We start from the raw sequence: 18,180 nt of genomic DNA on the forward strand, positions 1-18,180 counted from the left end.
AAAGATCTTTATGAGAATACCTCATTTAATAAATATAAATTGCTTAAGGCAGTGGGAGTAGTTATCTGTGGTCGCTGAAAACAGTATTCGGTTTTACTAGTAAACTCCGAATTTTCTTCCTTTCTTAATTATATGCAGACCATTCTTCTTCAATTAATAAGTACAGTCAAGTGTTAAATTTATAAAGCAGTAATGTTCACTGAGAAACACGAAATGGTTTTCTGCCAAGTGTTTTTACACAAATGCTTTTATTTAGTCATTCAGAATATTGATTAGGAAAAGGATATGTGTGAATATATAAAATTCTGATGTGGACACAGATGACTTTTAACTCCCAATGCTTTTTGTTTAATTTCAATATCCAACATAGATAAAATGTTCTAAGGAAGAGAAAAGTCTCACTGCAATCAAATTTTCTCAGCTTAGCATAGAAATTATCACTTTGCTTCTAGACACGTTTTTACAGGTTTTTGCACAAGCTGTGCTTATTATGTGATGAATCCCCCCATGTGAGACAAAGCCTGAATGCCAACTCTAAGTAAATTTTGGAACATGAAATACATTCATTAATTTTTAAAGTAGAGTTGCTCAAACACAAACGTAAATGTATTTTATGTTAAAGATCCATAGTCATCTTAAAAAATATATATATATATATATTTACAAAAAACACTTGTATTATTCTTTCCATAATAAATCATCTAATTCCTACTGCATTTACTTTTTCACTGAGTTTTTTTATTCCTCTTATTTTTGAAAACTGTATCGTAAGCTATGGCCTTCTGTGTTACCAATATAAAGTTTAGAAACTTGTTTACATCTAACTTTGGTTTAATTCTGCCTTGAATGAAGATAATTATATTTTCCTTGATAAAAAGGAAAATTTCAATGATTCAGCTTCATGTCAGAAATATTGATTTTTATAGTAAACAATTTATCAACAGTTGTTTACATTGTTATACGAAGTTAACATGTTAAAATTTACATTATATGTGAATAACTTTTATTTCAAATTATAAAAGCAATTTATAGTTTATTTAAAATTTTAGTTAAATAAATTAAATAGAAATGTAAAATACTTTGTATTCCCAATTATAAAATGATTTTTATAGCAAATAATTTGATTTCTTCTTTAAATTCCATGACTAAGAGCTGACACTCTATAAGCTATTTCACTTCTCCCCAAAATAAGCATTTTTATTGCCCTGCACAGAGTCAAGGATAATGACCACTTCCTACTTGAGAATGTGGCCTGGATCTCTTAGTTTGACATTTAACACCCCGCTTGAATTAGCACAAAACTTCTTTATTTATCACCAACACTGTCCTGCTGAAGCTGTCAGTATAGCCTCACTGTTCTGGTCTATTCACAGATGTGCACATGAAGGTCGGTCAGGTGCCAGGCCATACCTTTTAAAACGTGGCTCTGCTGGGACCACAGGATAGGGTTGCTAATCTAACTGCATGTTTTAGATAGCCGTATTTGCATTTGGATAATTTTCCACTTTTAACCATGGTCTTTAGTCTCAGGATATTAACCATTTTTAAAAGAGTGAATGCTTTCAGAATAAACAAGATAAATGTAGAATAGAAAATATTTTTGGGGCGCCTGGGTGGCGCAGTCGGTTAAGCGTCCGACTTCAGCCAGGTCACGGTCTCGCGGTCCGTGAGTTCGAGCCCCGCGTCAGGCTCTGGGCTGATGGCTCAGAGCCTGGAGCCTGTTTCCGATTCTGTGTCTCCCTCTCTCTCTGCCCCTCCCCCGTTCATGCTCTGTCTCTCTCTGTCCCAAAAATAAATAAAGTTGAAAAAAAAAATTTAAAAAAAAAAAAGAAAATATTTTTGATCTTAGATCAAAAGTATATTTCTTAGCTGTATTTGGTTGTACGTTCATGAGATCCACTTATAAGGTACCCCTATGTAACTTTTCGACATTCTTGGGTTGTTTTCAACAGTAAGAATTTGTTCTAAAAGTTGAGTGCTGCAAAATGGTTTTCAAATGTTTAAATGGTCAGTTCAAACAAGCACAAAACTTCTAGTTGGAGCTAAGTTCAAAACCAACCAAATTTCTTAGGTTTGCAAAATTGAATGAGAGAAGTACCACTGAGCTGAATGCATGTCAAGAGCAATGGCTCCACTAGAATTAAACCAATTCAAAGTTGTATTGGAACCAGGATATGCAACGGGTCAAAGTCATCAAAGTGCAATGCTTTAAAAACACATGCTGGACGTGTGGTTTTCCATTAAACTAAATTCAGTTTCTTTTTTTCAAGCCAAAATTTAGATTTAGAACAGGAGATTAATGTTTCCATACTATACTTCCTAATACCGAACTGACCTTCTATAAGAGAGCTCAGTATTTTCCTTAAACCGTGTCAAGTTGCTAAACCTTATTTCTTTTTCCCGCCTGTATCTTGTGTCTATCAGCCTAGTTATATAGCCTTTCGTTCATTATGCTAGTGGCACATTCATGGCTTTCTCTGTAACCTTCAGATTTGTTTGCTTAGCTTTTTTCTCAGTGAAGTACAGAAAGTTAAAACTTGTTATAATTCAGAAATAACTCTTTTATTGCTTGGGCTGGCCATTTTCTTATTATTCTTTGGCTATTATTTCTAACCTGTTTTATACCTTTGTATCGTATAACTGGGTAGAATGGAACACTTTAAAAATCTCGACATGAAAGCCAATCTACCATTTGCTGTTTGCTAGGGACATAAAAAGGATGATGCGCAGCTTATCTGGGTGTCTGTGTCCTCATGTGTGCATTGGGGAACATAATGCCTGCATGACCAACCCCGTGGTAAGAGTGATAGCACCCTAGATTAAATAGACAACCAAGAAAATCAAAGTAATTATTGAATATGAAATAGCTATGCATTTGGTGAAACAATCTACATACAACCTATTATCTCTGATAATACTGAATGGTAAATAAAATTACAGGTACAGTTATTTTGTGGATAGACTTTTAGTTTTTAGGGCAAAGGCTAGTTGAAGAGGGCAGTACGGAGCAGTCCTGACGGCTCATGCTCTACACCAGCTGGTCTCCTTTTCTTGTTTCTACTTCTGTCAGATGTTCTTATCTATTTAAGGAAGAAACAACTGATTCCTGCCTTTCAATAGTACATTTAAGACTTACAGGCAACATCTAAGACTTTCGACTCCCACAAAAACTAACAACAAGGAACAAATTTGGTCATAGTGAATTAAGTTTGTTTCAAAATCACAGAAAGGTGGGCAGCATGTGTCCTGCTACTCTGAAAAAAATCAAGAAAGGCTATCCTTACGTACATACCAAGATATTATTAGCTACAGACTGAGAGTGCATATACAAAAAGAAAATTTTTTTCCAGTGAAAAACTAATTGACTGATAATGTCACATTCAAAAATTAAAATAGAGGGGCGCCTGGGTGGCTCAGTCGGTTGAGCGTCCCACTTCGGCTCAGGTCATGATCTCGTGGTTTGTGAGTTCGAGCCCCACGTGGGGCTCTGGGCGGACGGCTCAGAGCCTGGAACCTGTTTCAGATTCTGTGTCTCCCCCCCTCTCTGCCCCTCCCCTGCTCATGCTTTGTCTCTCAATAATAAAAAAAAAATTAAAATAGATGTTCTGGTTTTGGTTTCTAGTATCATTTTTTAAATAAAAGGAACCATGGCTCATTGAAGAAATGGCTGATTCTAGGACTGGGACAGGGAATCTCTAAAATGAGCCTGAAGTATCTTATAGTACCAGGGGGAAAATCCTCACAATGATGGGACTATGTCAAAGGCCATAGGAGCCTAGTGAAAGAGAGGCCAATGGCTACAGCTGGAACCATTTGCACAACGCAGTTTGAGCCACTACTTTACTTAAGTAGTATTGGATTATAATGCAAAGTGTAAAATATATATCCATGTGCTCATACTGATACAAATGATTGAATTGAAATAAATTGGGGGAGAATAGACCATCTCTCATGAAGAATTCCAAATAATTTATGTAAATACTCCATCAAGAGGAGGAGTATAACTCTCTACTTCTTAAGCGTGTGCTGCTCAAAGTGACTGCCTCTGGAAGAGTACAGTAAGGAAAGGGGAGGAAAGGTTAATGTTACAGTGGAGAAACCTGACGGATACTCCCTCAGCCGGGTGATCAAGGTCAACATCAACAAAACAGTGATACCTCATGCTGATAGCATGTGCACTTGATATGATGTGATGAGAATGGCACCTTACCTTTGTGATCTTCCTTCCAAAACCCCATAACCCCAGTCTAATCACGAGAAAAAACTGGACAACTTCCAATAGGAAGATATTCTACAAAATACCTGACCAGTACTCCTCAAAACTATCCAGGCCAGCAAAAACAAGGAAAGGCTAATAAACTGTCAGAGCCAAGAGGACATGACTAAGAAAACATGACTGAAATAACATAATATTCCAGATGGGATCCTGGAAGAGAAGAAGGACATTAGGTATACACTAGGGAAGTACGAATAAAGTATGGACTTTAGCTAATAACATATCAATATTGTCCATTAATTGTAACAAAGTTACCATATTCGTGTCAGCGGTTAATAGTAGCAGAAAGTTGGTGGGGGGGGGTGTATGGGGACTCTGGCCCTATCTTCACAATTTTTCTCTAAATTTAAAATTGTTCTAAAATAAAAAGTTTGATTTAAAAAAATGGATATTTTGGGGTGCCCGGGTGGCTCAGTCGGTTGTGAATGTCTGACTTGATTTCGGCTCAGGTCATGATCTCACGCTTCATGAGTTCAAGCCCCATGTCGGGCTCCCTGCTGACAAGGCAGAGTCAGCTTGGGATTCTCTTTCTTCCCTTCTCCCTCTGATCTTCCCCTGCTTTCTTTCCTCTCTCCAAAATAAATAAATAAACATTGAAAAAATGGATATTGTTTTGACCTGAAAGGCGTCCCTCATAGCTACTTAATTTTTATCCTAGTATGAACTATTCAACAGTACCTAAACACAGCTCTACCGGTGGCACACATGCCGTGTTCTTCTAACTCAGGTGGCCGCGGGCTAGCCTTGTAGTGTGTGTGAATCTCACAGACCCCAGAGCTAACTCCCTTGGATTTTTTTCCTCCTCCAACAACTCAAAAATGGCAAAATTTGCAGGGACGACCTTTGTTTCTCCTGGAAGAAGAAAAGGGGAAATAAGAGAAGAGCCAGGTGAAGAGAAAGTTGAACCAAGAAACTTAGGAAGGCCTTCTTCCCAAGTACAGAGGGAAGGGGGGTCTCCTCCTCCCACCTCTGTCCTAACTCTAGCCCGTGGCCCGAGTGGGCTGTACTTCCTAATGGGTATAGGAGAGACTTAGAGTGTCACTGGGGTCTCCTACTTCATGATTCCCCAGGATAAAGCCCAGGATGAGAGTGGTAGGGAGACCTCACCATCCCCTGACACAGTTTCTGCCCACATCTTTTTGACAGTCCATCTTGGATAGATGGGAGAAGGCCTTAAGATCATTGTGATGTTTTAGTATTATAATTATTAAAGGATTATTTAAAATACTACTTATTTTAGAGAAACTTAGAATACCCAAATAACAGATAAATATTTAGTTAGAAAAGGATGACTTTCCTAGAAATGATTGTTTTATCTGGTTTGGGTAGATAATCCTCTTTGGCCCTATCTGGGCAGGGACCCTGTTGTGTCATCATGGTCTGATCATGGTATCTGTCACTGATATCTATCACTTACACTAATTTTTTTAAGAAGAATAATGCAATACTATAAATATGGGCTATAATAATATACCCTTAGAGAATGGATAAGTACTACACGGACTCCGTTTTTCTGACAATAAAGTAAGCCCAAGAGAAGATTTTTAAGTGACTGATTTTTGTGTTCCTAAATGACTAGTGAAGTCATTCTTGAAAGACGGTCTTTTTTATGATTTAAAGAAACATTTGCATATGCACAAATTTGAAGTTTATTTTCAGCCTTTTAAAAAATTTTTATTTAAATCCAAGTTAGTCAACATACACTGTAATAATGGTTTCAGGAGTAGAACCCAGTGATTCATCACTTACACATAACACCCAGTGCTCATCACAAGTGCCCTCCTCAATGCCCATCACCCATTTAGCTCATCCCCCTCCTCCTCTCCAGCAACCCTCAGTTTGTTCTCTGTATTTAAGAGTCTTTCATGGTTTGCCTCCCTCTCTGTTTTTATCTTATTTTCCCTTCCCTTCCCTTATGTTCATCTATTTTGTATCTTAAATTCCACATATGAGTTAAATCATATGACATTTGTCTTTCTCTGACTTACTTTGCTTGGCATAATACATTCAAGTTCCATTCACATTGTTGCAAATGGCAAGATTTCATTCTTTTTGATGGCTGGCTAATATTCCATTATATATGCGTGTGTGTGTGTGTGTATGTGTGTGCATACACATACACATACATATATAATGGAATGTTAGCCAGCCATCAAAAAGAATGAAATCTTGCCATTTGCAACAATGTGAATGGAACTAGAATGTATTATATGTATGTGAATGGAAGAAGGATGTATATATATGTATGTATACACACACACACACATACACACATACATACACATCCCCACCCCCACCCCCCACAATACATATCAATCACTTCTTTATCCATTCATCAGTTGATGGGCATTTGTCAGCCTGGTATTTTTACCTTTTTCCTCTTTATGTATTATTATGGAGGATAGTTTTCAAAATATCAGACTCTTGGTTCAACGATGTGTTTAGGGAGAACCCCCCTGGTAGAATGGTCCTCAATTTTTTTCTCTTATTTCCTCTAGCACCTTCATTTGTGCATCTTTCTTTCATCTATTGTATTAGTTTTGGGGTAACAAAATCAGATATAGTACATTATGAATAAGTCAGTGTTATAATGTAGCTCTTACATAGGAGACCTTTGTTACTGTCAGCTTTGCAAAGGCCTTATTTAGTACGGGATCAGGTACATTTTGTACATCGCCTGCAAAAATGCAAACTATATCTTTGACAAGTCTATTTTAAGCATAAGATCATAAAATTTTCAAAATGTATTTTGATGGCAATTTAATTTTATAATAAATAAGTAAATAAAAATAAATAATAAACGAATAACTGTAAATCTCACTACATTTAGTCAAACTAAATCTTTAGTGAGGTTATAAATTTATTTTGAGGAAAATTCCTCAAATGAGTTCAGAAACCCTCCAGCTAATAAAAAGACATCATCAAATCTGAGTTCTCTGGCTGTCTTAGCACCTGTAGTGGTCATAGTAGCATTAAGATCTTTCTGAAACTGACTCATGCAAGTTCATCTCTAGCTAGCTATGTAGGTCTCCTAATTGGTCATGTTTCTATTAGAGATTATTTACCCTTTCTGGAATCCTAGTGATCAGAATGTAATCCTTGTTGTCTTTAATGAGAAAAATAATATGTCCCCTTCCCCCCAATTCAGTGTTCAGCCAATACGTATTTATGTGATCAACAAAAGAAAGGAATGTTTTTCAGATCCTGGGATTGATTATTTTTTGTTTCAGATGTGACAGATTTGCTGAGCAAAGCTCACAAGTCCCCTCTTCCTCTCTACCCACCACTACCCCTACTTACAACACATAAACACACACACACACACACACACACACACACATACACACACACACACACACCTTCAAAACCCTGCACCATCTGACTGTTAATACACACATCAGCTCTAGGTCGCCCAGCTTTTCTGAAGGAAATTGAGTCTGCTGAGTACTCCTTTATTCTCGGTATACATTACATTACAAGTAATAGTACTGAACTTTTCAATGCTTACAATGTTCCCTAGGAGTGTATCGGTTGAGCAGGTGAAAAAAAAAATATCTGGAAGTTTATTATTTTTCCACCAATATATTTGACACCACCTTTGGAGGGGGAACAAAAGGCATACTGTCAAGCGGATAGACCTGGACAAAATGTTACTGTTTGTTCCTCATGAGCACAGAGGTATATTTAAGCAAAGAAAGACATTCCATGACTCTCCTGGGACTTCCTTCCTTCAGCTGAATTACACCAACACGTTCACACCACTGTGGTTCAGACTGCGTTGGAATTTGAAATGCAGACTTCTATTTGCCAGTGTTTAAATACCACAGCTATAAAAATTCATATTAGGATTGAACCTGGCCTTAAAATACCACCGAGCAAATGAGAGTTTATTGGGGAAAATGTGTGTACACATGAAATTACAGTAGAAGATATGAAAATAATGGGTGTCCTTGTTTGACAGATTCTATACTCACACAATAAAGCCTCAAAGTCGCCAGAAGTCACCAGTTTTGGATTGTGTTTCAAGTCCAGGCTCACTGACATTCATGAAACTTTTGGTAAAACATGGGCCAAGTTTCGAGCAAGCCTGGGTAGAATGCTTCTTTCATGTGGAACCTGTGTGAAACTCAGTGGCTTTGGCTAGCTTTCACCTTGAGTTTCACATTCAAACAATCCCAAGTTTCGGAGTAAAATTAAGGGGTGAAAGGAAGTAAAGAGGCAAACAAACAGAAAACCGCTCAACAAGAGCGAAACAGGAAAAAATGACTTGCCGGAGAATGAAATGGCTGTCCCTCATCTTCCAAATGCACTTCATCTTGGTGCTACTGCATTCTGCAACTAAACTTATGTTGCCTTCAGCATATATCTGCGCTCATCAATGCCAAATCAAGGCTTCCTGGTACTCCGGGGGAGAAAATTCTAGACCCTCAAAGGCCCTAGGAAGCAGTGAAGCACGTGCTCAAAGTAACCGGAGGATTTAAAATTTGTATGCAGAAATGGGATGATGAAGAGACTCCTTAAGATGCAGACTTGAAAGGAAAAAGGTAGCAATTAAATGTCCAACTTTTGGAAAGAAAAACCAGAGGGCGCATCTCTAGGTTTTCCTACTAAACTCAAACTCTAGAGCTTATCTTGCCTCTATTCCGAACCTAAAGGGACCTCCCAACCCATAGCATCCTCTGTAGCTTCAGCCCTCTGAAAACTTGTCCTGCGGCCCCTTGCTTTCCTTCCCAGCAAGGTGCAGGCTACAGAGAGCAGACTGTGTTCGCTGTAAGGAGCCACTTCCTTGGCTGGGACTGAAGCAGTCTCCTGACAGGCTTCGGCTCGTTCTACTCCTAACCTGAACACAATCACACGGGGACCCTGTGCCAGGGAACGTCAAGCTCAGTACCTAGCGGAGGACTTTGAAAACACCCTCTGCTTGGGCTAGGGAAGCAAAGGCTAACAGAGCAATGTAATTGACACACGAGTTTTCTTCAAAGTAAAGAGAACATTTAAAAGCCTACTGCATGGCGAGAAACTGTTCCACTTGGCCAATTCTAAGAAATTCATTAAAAAAAAATTCTTATCCCTCATTTAGCAGATGTTTCACTCACATAGCAGACTTTTGGCTACAAAGTGTTTTTCTTTCTTTCTGTTTTTTTTTTCCCCTAGTTTTCCTTCTTAAAAAATGTCTTTCTTGTAATTTTTTGTCTTTTTGTATGGTTTAAAAGTTACCCAGAAGATCAGTGTGTTTAAAATGCGTGTTTTCTTTTGCCATGTGGTCTGAGATACCAAATAAACTTCTTTGGAGACAAGAATCTAAATTCCAAGGATTTCAGTGTCCATGTTGAAAAAGCAACATTAGGCCCCAAGGCACATTGTAATTTTGAGGCAACAGGGCAACTCAAGGGAGGGGTTGATAGGATCAGGTTGTATGCACTGTCCTTTGCTGCTTTCACACGTCTGCTCAGAGGGGGTGCAGAGAGTTGTCCTAAAGTCTGTGTGGTGAGAGGTGAGAGACCTTCCCATAAAACAGTCTCTTCCTTTGAGTTGGGAGTTCCTATACAAGTAAAACCTCAGACATCATCAGTAGGGAAAACCAAAGCCACATAGATTATTGAAAGGAAATGGTATAAAAGCATTGAGAAAAAAAAAAAAGTCGTTTTACTGAACACAGTAAATACCCACAATCAAAGTTAACTGCTGTGTTTGAAGTTAAAGTCCACAGATCAAAGTACTTTGCAAAATGTCAAGCGTGAGCATAAGGAGGGCGAGGGGAGAGGCACAGAAGACTTTCCAGAATACTGTACCGTCCCGTTACAGAAACCTGCTAGCCAAAGACCTTTAGCTAGGTAAAGCATTTTCAAAACCAGGTCACCTGAACTGTGGCAGGAACATAAAAATTTTAAAAAATGAAACATAAAAAAAAAAAACAACTTCTTCCACATTAGCAAGGAACAAAGCAGTGATCCAAGAACAAAATAAAATAGAGCTATCTCATTCTCCTTAAAGACTAATTACTGACATTTTCTTGGCTCAGGTGGTTGCAGCTTTTTCCTTCTTTTTTTTTTTTTTCCATGCCCTTAGAAAGTTAAAAATAAGTAAACAGTCTAAACAACAAAATTACGATGTCTGGACCCTCTCACTGCTGGCAGTCAGGTTAATTGGAGTTCTGATGAAGCTCAGTCACAGGCCAGTATGTATCACAGGTCAACGTGACAGAGAGCTTTGAGCAAAGTTTAAAAGTACAGCCACAGAAATGTCCAGATGCCATTGCTGTATTCCGGAACACCACATTTACCTGCAAATCGTGCACAGCCGCCCCATACCTTCACTATAAATGAGTTATGTCAGAGACGATCGTCAGACACATATCAGAAACCAATGAAATAATTCCAGAAGGAAAAAAAAATCTTACCTACAGGCAGCTGGGCTCAACAGTTGCTCTAAACAGAGGAAGTAGGAGTCAGTGGCCTTTTACATGTAGAGATTGTTTATTTAGCCCTTTTTAAAAGGTCTTGAACTCCAGAGGTTTAAGATTAAGTCCAATCCAAGTGTCTGAAGGAAAAAAAGGCAAGAGAGACGGCAAATAAGAGAGGGAAAGAATCCCAGCTGCTGGGTGGTGCCACTGTTCTGAGAGCATTTGAGCTATTTTCAGCATTAACAGCAGCCGGAGTTGTCTGCAAAGGGATGAAAAAACCTTCCCTGAGTCGCCACCTCCCTCCCCCTTTCCCCACGTGGTGGGGGGGGGGGGGGGCACGAACCAGGAAACCCACGACAACGTGGTTCGCTGTACAAATACTCATTTACATCTTGAGGAAAACTGCCAGCACTGTTGAAAACGACAACAGCAAAAACAACTTGGCTGAAATCTTAAAGACACACGGTGCCGTGCCGCAATCCTCAAGTTTTCCGAGTGACTTACCTGATGGGTTGAAAAGAAGGTGTCCTCTTTGTGCCTTATTGAGAGGGAAGAGGTTTCTTCTGATGACTACTCGCTTCTGGGGGTCTTAAAAAATATTTTAGATCTCTCCGAGGAATGTCTGTTGTCACCCTATCCTTCTTAAGCCTGAACACAAATGGTTTATTTCTCGCACGCACCTAAATTTCCAGTTTCGTCAACTGTGCTATTTTTGAAAGCTACTGGGTTAAGCTGTTGACATTTCTTATCTGTTGGCAGCGACTGGGGACCATTCAGTGACATGATGCAGACAGACACGGATCCCTTGCTTGTGCTTCCAAAGGAGTAATTCAGATTGGGTCACCAACAACGAGCAGCAGACTTGGGGCTTTCACTTTATTTCTAGAATTATAAGTTAAGATCTAGGAGTGCTGTTCATTCATTCAGCAATTTGTGTGGCCGGTACTTGCGAGCCTCCTGTGTGTCACACATGGTGAGAATAACAAGAGTGAGTGAAATAAACAGGGTCCTTGCCTCAGAAGGCTCACAGCACACCGAGGCAGCAAGAATAAAGAATACAGAGCATTTGTTACAATCTTGGTCACATGAGGAGACTTCAAACCATGGCCACGGGAGATCGGGATTTCTCTCGACTGGGACTGCAGGGAGATGCTACGGGTGGCCATCAGACCAACTTCTGGCTTCTGTGGCTTTACTGTGCCTTTGACAGCACCCCTAAGAAGGAAGATCCGTTACTTCCTACCCGAAAACACACTTAGGTATTTTCTTAAAAACCTGTATTCCGCGTCTGTGAAATCCCTGACTTCTCTGTCTCTCTACTCCTGTAACCTAGAGAATGCTTAGGCAGGGAGAAAGCACTGCTAAGAAGGGGTGGGAGAAGGGTCCCTGATCCTTAGTCCAGTGTGAAAACCACCTGGATGTATTTGATAATGGATGTTGTGAAGGTTGGTTGCTAGAGGCTCAGATCAAGTCCAACTGTGTCTTTACAGTTAAAGACGCTGGAACTGATGATAGAAAATACTGAAGATTATGCATGATACATAAAAAAAAAAAAACGGTTACATGACTGCTATTTCAAGTCTTGTGATAAAATAGTGAAATCCTTCAGCTACCCTACACTATAAAGCTATACGGATGGGGCGCCTGGGGGCTCAGTCGGTTAAGTGTCCGATTTCAGCTCAGGTCATGATCTTGAGGTCTGGGTCTGTGAGTTCGAGCTCCGCATCAGGCCTTGTGCCAACAACTCAGAGCATGGAGCCTGCTTCGGATTCTCTCTCTCTCTCTCTCTCTCTCTCTCTCTCTCTCTCTCTCTGCCTCTCCCCTGCTCATGCTCTGTCTCTCTCAAAAATAAACATTAAAAAATTAAAAAACTACACAGACCTCTAAATGAAAAAAAAACCTATTACTTAAGTTTGAAATATCTAATCAAATTTAAAAAATATTTTTTATTTTAAAAATACATAGCAGAATTTTAGAAATCTCTCTAGAATCATGTATTTTTCTGTTCATTTATTTTAAATGGTCACATTTTACTATGTCACCAATACCTGCCAGTTTCTTTTTTTTTTTTTTTAATTTTTTTTTTTAACATTTATTTATTTTTGAGACAGAGAGAGACAGAGCATGAACAGGGGAGGGGCAGAGAGACAGGGAGACACAGAATCAGAAGCAGGCTCCAGGCTCTGGGCCATCCCAGAGCCTGACGCGGGGCTCGAACTCACGGACCGCGAGATCGTGACCTGAGCTGAAGTCGAACGCTCAACCAACTGAACCACCCAGGCGCCCCCTTTTTTTTTTTTTTTTTTTTTTACCTGCCAGTTTCAAAAAAGGTACTTTACTTGGCAAAACAAGAGATGGGAATTCTGGCAAATTGGAGCCTCAGATAGAAATTCTTTTTAATTGTTTTTCCCTTTTCCTCTGTATAGTTTATAATGAAAAGAAAAATACGTGTGAAAATGGGCTGTCTTTGCAACACTATGGATGTTAACGAAAGGAAGACCACCAAGGCAGCCATTACCTTTAAATTCCAAACCTCCTGCTTTCCACACGAACACTGAGAGAAGCCCATTGCCTCTAGCTATTACTAGAGTCATTTTACGTCACAGTCTCCACTTAAACGGACAGGTTCTGACCCTGCTAGCTGCTTGCATTCAGGATGAGCCCTGTCTTGCGTCATGACTCATCAAGGTCCCGCCATTCCCCAGAGATCCCAACTGTCCAAACAGCCAGGCAGGTAACACCTTTCAGCAGATTTGCTGGCACAGAAGAGTGCAAGTTGGACTTTTGGCACATTTTTAAAAATCAGAAGATAGCATATTTGGTCTTTTCTACTCGCCCAACCGCCGTGACTTTTTACAAGCGACTGATGTCTTAGCAACTGTTCTAATAGTACTAATCTTCATGATTTTATCATATTTTTTTTCTCTCTTTCATTTTGTTTTTTATAAACAAAATGATTTAAAATAATTGCGGATGCTTACATGGGAGTGGGCTTCCTATATTGGTGAAACAACAGATAACGGCTTTGGCATAACCCCTCCCGTGTATAAAATGGTTATGCTAATAGTACCAATCCACAGGGTTGTGGTAGGGCTTATATAATCACATAAAATGCTTAACCGAGTCATGCCTGGCACATAGCCAGCACTCAATAAAAATTAATACTGTTATCACTGTTCTAAGTCTAGAGCTTGGCTGTCCAATATGGCAGATACACGGGCTATTGAGCATTTAACATGTGACTAGTCAAAACTGAGATGTCCTATGATTGCAAAATGCACAGTGAATTTTGAAGACTTACTATAAAAAAAGAATGTAAACTCATGTTTTATATTGATTCTATATTGAACTGTGAATACCTCAGACATCCTAGGTTAAGGAAACTGTTAAAATGAATTTTACCTGTTCAATTGTGTTTTTTTTAATGTGGCAACTAGAAAATTTTGAATTATATATGCGGCTTTCGTGGTTGCACACTGCCATCTAGGCCAGTGGTGCTCAAAGCCAGTGGAAGGCTTGTCAAAGCCTTTGCCGGATCCCATCCCCAGTTTCTGATTTAGTAGGTCTGGGGCGAGGTCTGGAATTTTGCATCTCTAACAAGTCCCCAAGTGATTCTTTTTTCTAAAAAAAAATATTTGAGAGAGAGAGCGTGCACCAGAGAGTAGGTGCATGTGCATGCATGGGAGAGGGGCAGAGAGAGAGAGATGGAGAGAGAGATCCCAAGCAGTCTCTATGCTCAGCAGAAAGCCAGATGCGGGGCTCGATCCCATGGCTGTGAGATCACAACCTGAGCCGAGATCAAGAGTTGGACACTCAACCGACTGAGCCATCCAGGCGCCTTCCCAAATGATTCTTAACCACACTTTGAGAACCACTGGTCTTGAGCCTTGCTACTTAAAGACTAGTCCATGGACAACATCAAAGTCACCACTTGGAATTTTGTAGGAAATGTGAAAACTCAGGCCCCACCCATACCTACTGAACCAGCACCTCCATTTTTACAACATCCCCAGGTTATATGTGTGCACATTGAGATTTACGAGAAATTAATATAGCGTAGTGACTCTCATTCCTGGGTATATGTGAGGCTTATCTAGAAAATTTTGAAAGTATCAGTACACTGGACCCATCTCTAGAGAGTTTGCTTTCACTAATCTGATCGAAACCCAACATATCTGAAAAGCTCCCCCACGTAATTCTAACATAAAAGCAAACCGGACACGTTCTGGAAGGGCAGTGAGGGGCAGACACTTCGGGACTGTCAGATGCTGGGAGAATAAGACTCGAACAGACTGGAGTTGGGTGGGTGTTGCAGCGAGCACGGGGAGACTGGAAGGAGGTGTTCCTGGCTTCTGCAAGTCTGACAGAAGCCCCAGCTGCCCCAGGGTTGGGATTGGAGGGAAGACTGGATAAAGAAGAGCACAGCCTTGGTCTCAGAGGAACCAGACCACCAGACCAAGTGTTGTCTGGGCAGAGATGCAGGCTCAGAAAATAAGATGAGGACCTGGTTAGAAAAAAAACCTGGTGTAAGTCATGAGCGGGACCAGCTGCCATGTTGACCGAATTTCTCAAACTCTCTATAAGGACAGGATGGGTTTCAGAGGCTGGGTCTGGAATAATCTTTCAGAGATGAGGAGGGGGGAAATGGGTAGAAATGGGTTGAAAATCAGTTTAGCTGTACATTTCTTTCTCTCCTTCCATTGTGTGCAATAAAAGTTGAGACTCTTCTGAGCTAAGTGGTGGTCAAATTAAAAACAACGCGTGCTAGGACATAGTTGACATAGATCAAACTGTCCCAGAGGATATCTGTATCTCAAAAGAGGATCTCGGTAAGTTAAGTAACTCTCTATTGATAGAACTGGGAAGAAGACAGGTTCTGGAGTAGAGAAACCTTCTGTTATCCTGCGGCACACCTTTGTTCCACCTTTAAGTAAGCGAGCACCGTATTTGGAACAATCTCCCCAGTTTGCCAGATGACTCCTCACTTTTCAGGTGGGCTCAGGGCATTGTGTGCTCCAGAGGGCCTGAGAAAAGGGCACTCCTCACTGGAACAGAGAAGGTGGGCCCACAGTGATCCTAATTAAAATCCTATTTCTGTGGGCAGAGACCGTCTGTAGGTTCCCTTCTCACTTTATTATTTGGTTGTTTCAGGAGACATTAAACATGTGTAATGCTTAAGAACAGAGAGTCTGGAGCCAGTGGGTCTGGATTTGGATACCGGTCCTGCCATTTCTCTGTGACCATGGGCCCGTTCCTTCACCTCCCATTGCTTCGGTTTCCTTCCCTACCATGGGGCCTCGTGGGGTCGTTATGAGGATTAAAGGAGTTGTCTGAAAAGAATGTGGAAACGTCTGGCACATGGTAAATGCTATCATTGACTTAACAATGAAAATAGAGTAAAGTAACTGCAGGTTGCCATGTATGGTCAAATCCAGTCACTTTTTTTTAGGTACCAAAATGATTTCCAGGGACTTTTATGGGTGTGATTTCTTGAACGCATGCGTTTTGAAGGCTTCTTTGGGCGTTGTTTAAATTTTTTTCCCAAGAGAACTCAGAATTCTCGATTGATTCCTCATCACTTCCTATTATTTGTGAGGATCTCAGTAGGAAGGAAGTGAATGTAGTTTTCCCATGAATATTGTTTTCTAGGCTACATTTTTTTTCTCCCTGAAGTCCTTTGAAAAATAAGTTGCACTCTCCACGTTTGAAGGCTTCCCTGGCCCATGTCAGTTGAGTAGCATTGTCTAATATTCCAGGAGAACAATGTATCATTCTCCTAGTCAAATATTTCAGTGCTTAGGGAGAGGCAGCAAGACTGCCTGAAACACCGGCATGAGTTTCAAAGATGTATTGAAGAGGCAGAGTCTCATACTACAGAGACTCTAGAAATCAGGTAACGCTGATGGATGGAAGGGGTGGACCCCAAAGTCAGGCATGTTGGGTGCAGAATGAACGCTAGATTAAGTGAAATAACATCTTTGATGCTTATCTGCTTCAACCACCTGAGACAAAGTGAAACATATTCAATACAAATGGTGACGTGTGGCGGCATCGTGTGCTTAGGAAGTGTCAGCCAGGTGATCTGTGGGAACCTGAGTATGTTGAGTGCTGCAGGGAATAAATGCACTGATGAGGAAAGCCCGAGAGCTTGAGTGATTTTGGACCAGTCACACACACCCTACACACTTGTGCCCTGAAACGTAGGCACAAGGATTGGGCAAGAACCCCCTTCTTGACTCCAACATCTGTGTTTTGCTTGGGCTTGTGTGAATTACATTCGGCAAGCCCCATCATACTCTCCACCTGCAGGTGTAGTCATTCGGAAGTTGTCAAAGCGTATGTCCAATTATTTCTACTACCTGGTTACCAAAGTGAAGCGAATGTTTTCTTAGGAGATGGCCTGCCATCATGTGTGTGCCATTATGCAGTCTGGGGCCGGAGTTTCCCAAATACGGTGAAAATCTTAAGGAATGGTTAGAGAACTACTATCAAATGGAAGAGAGTATATAGAAATGACATCTTAAAACGTGTTAAAGCTCAGTTTTCTGGTTAAAACTTTATCGGTTTTATATGTGCTGTTTGAATCCCACATATACTTAAAAAGTACGTCTGCTGTTTTTCTAACCATAACTTTTCTTGATATTTATGTTCTATTGAAATCGAGGCATATGCAACAGTTGCAAACTGTGGTATAAAAATCTTCAAGATAAGCCTTCTTGAGGTGGTCTATTTAAAGCTCTGCACCATCTTCTTAGATCTCCGCCCACCTCTCCCTACCTACCTTGTAGCCCCATTCCTTCTAGCCTCTCTGGTCTTTCAGTTCCTAGAATGGACCACACTGAGGGCTGTCGCACGCACTATTCTCTGTCACCGGAATGCCTTCCCTGCTCAGCAGTTAATGCTGTGCATCCTTCAGGCAAAGCGCCCCTTCCTCAGGAAGGCTTCCCTGATCCACCCAGGGTCATGTGTTTTCACTCTTGAACAATCAATCGTATTCTTTGCTTCCTTGAGTGTCAGACTTGGTTGTGTTTGTTCGTGTGATGCACTCATGCATTTCTCCTCCATTAGCCTGGAAGTTCCTGTTTCCCCTTCATATTGCATTTTCTCCACATGTATTGCATTTGTGCCTGGCACAAAGTAAGTGCTTAATGCATATTTGTTGAATAAATAAATGATTAAGCAGTTCTCCAGAAGGCATTAAGCAACACATGATGACAGTTTTGTTATAGATTTATCAGAACTTGTGAAATACAAAGTGTCTTATCCTGTAAAAAGCAAAAAACTATGTCTTCTAATTAAGTAGCTATTTCCAGCCAAGAGGATTTTCTGAAATATATTGCTTTGTAGTTATATTTTTGGCTTAAAAGCTTTCTCAAGAGGCAAATGTCACTTGTTTTAACCTTCAGGCTGTAATATATTATCATAATAATTTACATAAAATCTTCTAACATAGGTTTGAAATAAAGCAAGTTACTGCACCCATACATCATATCTCCAGACC

The 18,180-nt window shown here is 40.2% G+C and overlaps 1 protein-coding gene across 47 annotated transcripts in view; it reads right to left on the reverse strand.

Annotated features, from left to right (window-relative positions):
• The window catches only part of SORBS2 (sorbin and SH3 domain containing 2), a 355,465-nt gene that overhangs the window by 176,506 nt on the left and 160,779 nt on the right, over positions 1–18,180 (reverse strand). For 43 of the 47 annotated variants that reach the window (XM_043559221.1, XM_043559040.1, XM_043558993.1 and 40 more), the window contains exon 2: positions 10,677–10,816. The gene's annotated coding sequence lies outside the window, so the exon portion shown is untranslated. Of the gene's footprint in view, positions 1–10,676; positions 10,990–11,183; positions 11,485–18,180 lie in introns of those variants that run through there. The other 4 variants (XM_043559077.1, XM_043559073.1, XM_043558878.1 and 1 more) reach the window with 3 other exon arrangements.

This window comes from Prionailurus bengalensis, chromosome B1 (assembly GCF_016509475.1).
Source record: "Prionailurus bengalensis isolate Pbe53 chromosome B1, Fcat_Pben_1.1_paternal_pri, whole genome shotgun sequence".
Lineage (NCBI taxonomy): Eukaryota > Metazoa > Chordata > Mammalia > Carnivora > Felidae > Prionailurus > Prionailurus bengalensis.